The sequence below is a fragment of the Pelobates fuscus genome, chromosome 1 (assembly GCF_036172605.1).
Source record: "Pelobates fuscus isolate aPelFus1 chromosome 1, aPelFus1.pri, whole genome shotgun sequence".
Classification (NCBI taxonomy): Eukaryota; Metazoa; Chordata; class Amphibia; order Anura; family Pelobatidae; genus Pelobates; species Pelobates fuscus.
In genome coordinates this window covers 336,439,600-336,446,652 of record NC_086317.1, presented here as the reverse complement: position 1 = coordinate 336,446,652, position 7,053 = coordinate 336,439,600, and the positions used below count along the sequence as shown (strand labels likewise).

Here is a 7,053-nt window from a genome sequence, read left to right as displayed (position 1 = left end):
TCGCCAATTTGCCGGCACTTCTCTTCCGGGTTCCTGCGTCATCACGTCCTGACGCTACTTCCGGTTTCGGCAAGAATGACGTGTGGGAAACGTCTTTCGTAATAGTCAATGTAAATGCATAAAATAGGGCATAAGAGATACTCGAAACACCCCCCATGCAGAAGAGTAATAAAAAGGGGGGGGAAAATAGACATATTTAGATGAGCAATATTTTAAACAACTTCTTCCCACATCTTACACTTACAATAGACTACACTAAAACATTCATATATATATATATATATATACATATTTAAAACAATAAATTATGCATAATAAGTTACTATACATAAAGCAGAATAAAATTTAAATTATGAGAAAAAAGGGTAAAATAGGATAAAGCTAAATATATTTATTAATTTCAAAATCAATGTTTAACCCATTGGGAACCATGGTCTCTAACTCAAGCATCCATTTCATCTCAGCATATCCTAAATTATATTCTTTATCCCCAAACAAACAGTTCAGAGACCAATCTTCCACCGCTGGTTAAGACTGAGGTGGTTTGTGATTTGTGCTTTCTGGGCTGGTTTTGTGACTTTACAAGATCCAACTGCTTTCTTCTCAACGGCCTTGATGACACCAACAGCAACAGTCTGTCTCATGTCACGCACAGCAAAACGACCAAGTGGAGGATAGTCAGTGAAGCTCTCAACGCACAGGGGTTTGCCTAGAACCATTTCAACGATGGCTGCATCACCAGACTTGAGGAACTTGGGTAAGTCTTCCAGTTTCTTACCAGAACGACGATCAATCTTTTCCTTCAACTCAGCGAACTTGCAGGCAATGTGGGCTGTGTGACAATTCAACACAGGGGCATATCCAGCACCAATTTGACCTGGGTGGTTAAGGATGATTACCTGTGCATTAAATCCACCAGCTAGATATTGAAAAATCAGATCTCGGTGATATTGAACCCCTATCGCTTTGGTGGGGCGATAGTGAATTCCTAAAGAATATAAGATCTAGCAATCCGATGAATAATACAATGATATACATCGTTAAGCATCTGAAAAAGAAATACGGAATAAAATACTTATCACTAAATGCCCCATTAACAAGCCTAAAACTTTATATAAAGGATATAAATATCCAAGAATGGGAAAATTGTGGACTAGTAAGAATAGCGGAACTTTTAAATAATAAAAAAATGTTGCCATTTCCAATATTACAATCCAAATATAATCTCCCTTCGAAGGAAATCTTTAACTATCTAAGAATAAAATCCTTCACTATGGGAAAAGATTTTTCGGAAACTTCTATAATTGACCAGTTTGTAGAATTTCATCACAAAAAAAAAATTGCTTCCAGATATAATCAATTCGTAAGAAGTTATAGACAAATAGACAAAGCGCCAGCAATGAATAAATGGGAGCAAGAACTGCATTTTTCATCCTCGGTTGAGGATTGGCTGTTGGGTTTACAAGCAGTAAAAAGATATATACATGGGGTGAATATACAGGAAGTGTACTTCAAACTAGTATATCGTTGGTACTTGGTCCCTACTCGCCTTCATAGATTTCGACCCACACTCCTACCAGATTGTTGGAGATGCGGTAGGGAGTTAGGTTCATTCTCCCACATCTGGTGGGACTGTGAGGTGTTGAAACCTATTAAATCAATCCTAGCGGAATTGGTAGACTTTATGTTCGAGGTTCGGACCGCGATCACGCCTCAAATGTTTTTGTTTCATTTAGATTTACCCAAAAGCAACATAAGACTAAAAATTCTTATGATTCATATCTGTATGGCAATAAAAATAGTTATGGCCAGAAATTGGAGAAATATGGGCGCGTTAAACTGGCAGGAGATATGTACACAGATTGAATATCAACGCAGCATGGAAGCTGGGATAGCCCTAAACAAGATATCTAGAGAAAAATATAATGAAGTCTGGGTCCCTTGGGTTAGATTTACAAATCATAAAACTCAAGCCCCCCCCCCCCCCCATTTAGATGGCTTCCCGCAGGTTGTAGAGAAAATGGGATGTTTGGATAAGCTGTAATGTATGGTATGTATGTATGAATGTAGATACAGCAGAACACTGGTAGATGTTTATTAGAAGCACGGTCCTACTGTTATTATTAATTATTATTTTATTGTAAAGTAATTCTGTGTACTGTGTATTTAAAATTTATAGTTGGAAGCGGTATCTGTACTTGAATGAATTTTTTTAAAAATGAAAATAAAGATTTATATATATAAAAAAAAAAAAAATCCACCAGCTTCAAGAGGAGGGTCATTTTTGCTGTCACCAGCAACATTGCCACGACGGATGTCCTTGACGGAGACGTTCTTTACGTTGAAACCAACGTTGTCACCGGGAAAAGCCTCAGTCAGAGCCTCATGATGCATTTCCACAGACTTCACTTCAGTTGTTACATTAACTGGGGCAAAAGTAACCACCATGCCTGGTTTAAGAACTCCAGTTTCCACACGACCAACAGGTACTGTGCCAATACCACCTATCTTGTACACATCCTGAAGTGGCAGACGGAGTAGTTTGTCTGTGGGACGGCTTGGTGGCAAATGCTATCAAGAGCTTCAAGCAGAGTAGTTCCACTGCTATTTCCTTCCTTCCTGGTGATCTTCCATCCCTTGAACCAAGGCATATTGGAGCTGGGCTCAAGCATATTGTCGCCATTCCAGCCAGAAATGGGTACAAAGGCAACGGTGTCTGGGTTGTAACCAATCTTCTTGATGTATGTGCTGACTTCCTTGCAAATTTCCTCGTATCTCTTTTGGCTGTATGGTGGCTCAGTGGAATCCATTTTGTTGACACCAACAATTAGCTGCTTTACACCAAGAGTGTAAGCCAATAGAGCATGCTCACGGGTTTGTCCATTCTTTGAGATACCAGCTTCAAACTCTCCTACACCAGCAGCAACGATCAAGACTGCACAGTCAGCCTGAGAGGTACCAGTGATCATGTTTTTGATGAAATCTCTGTGACCAGGAGCATCAATGATGGTAACATAGTATTTGCTGGTCTCAAATTTCCACAGGGAAATGTCAATGGTAATACCACGCTCACGCTCGGCCTTCAGCTTATCCAGAACCCAGGCATACTTGAAGGAACCTTTTCCCATCTCAGCAGCTTCATTCTCGAATTTCTCGATGGTTCTCTTATCGATACCACCACATTTGTAGATAAGATGTCCAGTTGTTGTGGATTTCCAGAATCTACGTGTCCAATGACAACGATGTTGATATGAGTCTTTTCCTTTCCCATTGTGGATTAGTAGATGTTTAACGATGGGACACCTTGGAAATCGGCTGCAGACCCGGTGAGGAAGAGCGAAAAAATAACATTTAATCAGTATAAAAAGAAACCAGTAAATACAATGAGAGGTATATCTTCCTAGCAACCGGAACAGCCAATCAGCATCCTCTTCATAGCATAATAGGCGGTGTCCACTATACTACTTCCTCTTTCTTTGCTGCTCCCTCAGTTAAGTGACACTGGGTCCCACGGTTCTTAACTGTGGGATCTTTTACTTTTATTCATATCATTACTGTGGTAATATAGTTATTATTATAGTTATTTACATTTTAATTATAATTTCATATTTCTAAATCTATTTAATTACTTCATTTTAACTTAATTTGATTTATTTACTTAATTTGTTTCAGTTATATGCTTTATTGTATATCCTTTGATAATTTCTTTCCCCTCTGACCTCCCTGGCCCTAAGATTACCATCAATTGGGGTTTAGGGACGTCTTTGAGGATTTTATCCCCTGCACAGTGCTATTGTGCTGTTTTTCCATTCATTCATCTGTCTGACCGCTGCTCTGACCCCAACTGGCAGAAATCTAAGTTGGGGTTTAGTTATTGTGGCAGCCGGACAGCTGCTGCGTTTTCCAATTACAATTGCTATTTTTCACTATTGTGAGTACTTTCATTCCCTTACCCTGTTTATTTATTTTTTACTTGAGGGTTACTCAACCCTTTCCTTTGGGTATTATTTTACTTTATTCAGTCCCTTAGGTTTGTCTGTATATTAATGATGCAGTCTGACAGGATCTTTCTGTGCCTTCTGGGACTATAGAAACATGCTGATTACTTTAGAAGCCTCTCCAGGTATCTCTGGAGATGAGGCTGATTTTTTCTGCTGATTTTACTGCTCCTGCTGATATACAGACTTTAATTGACACTTCCATGTCAAAAGCAATGATGAAGGCCCTGGTGTCAGTGATGGGGGTTATGTCTGATTCACTTTTACAGATATTTGCCCAGGCAGTGTTACAGGCACAGAGATCGGCTCAGCCGACTACTCAGGCAGCAGTACCTTTACTCACACCTGCTCTGCTTCAACCTTGCCGCAAGGCCTCATTTAAGGCTAAAGACTCCTCCAAAACAATAGAGATGAACAGTACCATACCTGTCTCATGTATGGCACGATTAATTTACCACCGCGCAAAAGAGCCACTAGCCGGGCAAAATCGACTAGACTTTGGAAAAGGGCTAAAGCCCAACTGAACTCTTAGTCTGAGTTCAGTGATATTGAGGAGCAGTTTCCTGAGTCCTATATGGAGGATTCAGTCCATGTTTCTGATCCTGATTATGAAATTACTGATGGAGAGGATGCTAATCCCACATAGGATACATGTCCTATTAAACCTACCAAGACTGAGGTAGATCATGCGGCCTCAGGGGACACCGATAGACTTTTGGACCTTCAAGGTGAACCCCTATTCGAACCTGACAACCTATGTCACCCAGTGGTCTCCTCAGACCACATAGCCAAGTATATTGCATCCAGAGTATGCAAGCCTTTTGAGAAAGCAAGGTGATATAAATTGCGGGCTGTCCACGCCGAACTGAGCATGATGACGCATGTAAAACACTATCAGTCAATTCTAAAATCATTCAATTCCTGAGTAAGACAGGATGGAAGCCTACTAAAGGCTTAGATTTTTTTATTTTGTATTTTTGTCGTGCTTAAGAAAAGTACAAACATGCTTGAGGTACCCCAACGGCATTCCTCAGCGTGTGCCTCCGCCTATGTGCATGATGCTTCTGGGTCTTAGCCCTTGTGACCCTCAGCTCGGATGGGCATTGAAGGATGAGGGTGGGTGTGCTGATGCTGAGCCCGAGAGTGGTCCCTACTTTCCCAGCCGTATGCGACCCCTCTCACCCGTAGTTGGCATGTCTTGGTGCTCATTCTGGGCCGCCCGAGTGCGCTTCCGCAGACTCTCCCAGAAGCGCAGGAATATTTGTTCCAAGCATTGCAGGGAATCGGCGGTGGTACTATGATGGGGCCTTTGACTTGGGAGCTTGCTTGATGGATTAGGTGGGTAGTCACCTGCCATCTTGAGAGCATCACGAATGAGAAGCGCCTCTGGTATTTTGCTTGAGGATGAGGACTAGATCCAAGCAGATTACTCCAGACGCCTAGTGCGGACTGGGATATCCCCTGCCGGTCCAAAGGGGGGTAGGATGAAGGAGAGCTGGGGAGTAGTTGTATGGGTTCTCAAGTGAGTAGAGCAGCCGCTTCCACCCGGCCCGAGCCCCAGTAGGCCTCAGTAGCTTAGTTTGGGTTCCCAGTTAGTGATCTGCATAATTCGGGTATCAAGGTGCTCTCATGGAGCTCTCTGGGATGTGGACGTGCTGGGTTTCTGTGGTTTTCCCCCAAAATCTTGATTTTGGTCAGGAGCTTGGTCTCTGCACGTCTGTTCAGCCTGGATGCTAGGCTCCGCCCCTAAAGGCTTAGATTTTTCATTGCAAAACTGTCCGGATAAAAACCTGGACATCTTGGGCCTAGCAGCCAAGATCTTTGAGGAGAGGATGATATAGAATAAGATCACGCCACCTTAAGTGGTTGGATCCAGAGAGTGATCTGTTAAGTTGGTAACGCCAAAACTGCGGTTGCCACAAAACGTCGCAAATTGATGCCAAATTGAGCCTAAAATGTGTAACTATGGCTTTAAACGAGCCGGGCACACAGGCAAATGTTTTTTTCTTTTAGGACAACTTTGTGAAAGAATTGGGCTCCTTAGTCCACACATTGACTGCTCTAGATAAAGCTCAATCCAAGATGTGCAAGCTATTTAACCCTAGAGGTTTTTTTTTAATTTATATATTCTTTATTTAGTATTGACAAGACAACACTTAACAACTGGCAGAGTGGTGCCTGCGCCACAGTGTACAGATAACTCGACAATGTTTCAAATCAAAGAGTTGGTGTTGCAGCATCCATACCGTAACGAGTTGGTCATAACAAAGCATGTTCATAAATGGACTTTCGGGACCAATCATTCTTGTTGTAGATAGATCATACCATAAGGTTATCGTACTTTTAGTGATTGGCCACTTTTGACGTTCCGGTCATCTCTTAATAATTTTACGTTGCCGTTTTCAGTATAACATTGTAACATTTCATTTTTAAATGTAACATCTTAGTTGAAAGAATATTAAAAACTTAACAAGAGTAGAATAATGGTGCAGTGATAAGAAAAGAAGCAAAAGGTAAGAGAAGAGAAGAAAGGAAGAGAAAAGTTAAGGAAGAGACAAGGACGTTAGGGGGGGAGAGGGAAAACAAATTGGGTAGCGCCATCCCCGCCCGCCCCACTCCACACCAGGATTGGGGGGGGAGCACATGGTTTTGCCAGCGGGGGGGGGGGTCCCTCAGTGCGGAGGCGATGCTCCATGTGCCCGCACTCAGTCACTCATATCGCTTTGCAACCAGAGCTCCCAAAGGTTTTCAAACTTTTTTGAGGAACCCCGGGTAATAGCCGTCAATGTATCCATTTGGCGTGTCTCTTTTATTTTTTGGATTACTAGGGACATTAGGGGGACGTCTTGTTTGAGCCAATGTTGTGCTATAGCTCGCCTGGCAGCCATAGTCAGTTTGTTGAGCAGCTTTTTCTCTGGTCCCATCCACTCGTTTTTTGGTCAAGATAATAAAAAGACCAAGGGGTCTAGGTCCATGTGATGCTGGAAAATTTGCCCTAAGAAGTCTCCCACTCTTTGCCAAAAGTTCTTCACCAACAGGCAATCCCGCCACATGT

General features: G+C 42.1%; 1 pseudogene; it reads right to left on the bottom strand.

The window, feature by feature from the left end:
• Positions 1-503: 503 nt before the first annotated feature.
• LOC134572225 (elongation factor 1-alpha, somatic form-like) lies at positions 504-3,323 on the bottom strand (annotated as a pseudogene).
• Positions 3,324-7,053: the final 3,730 nt, after the last annotated feature.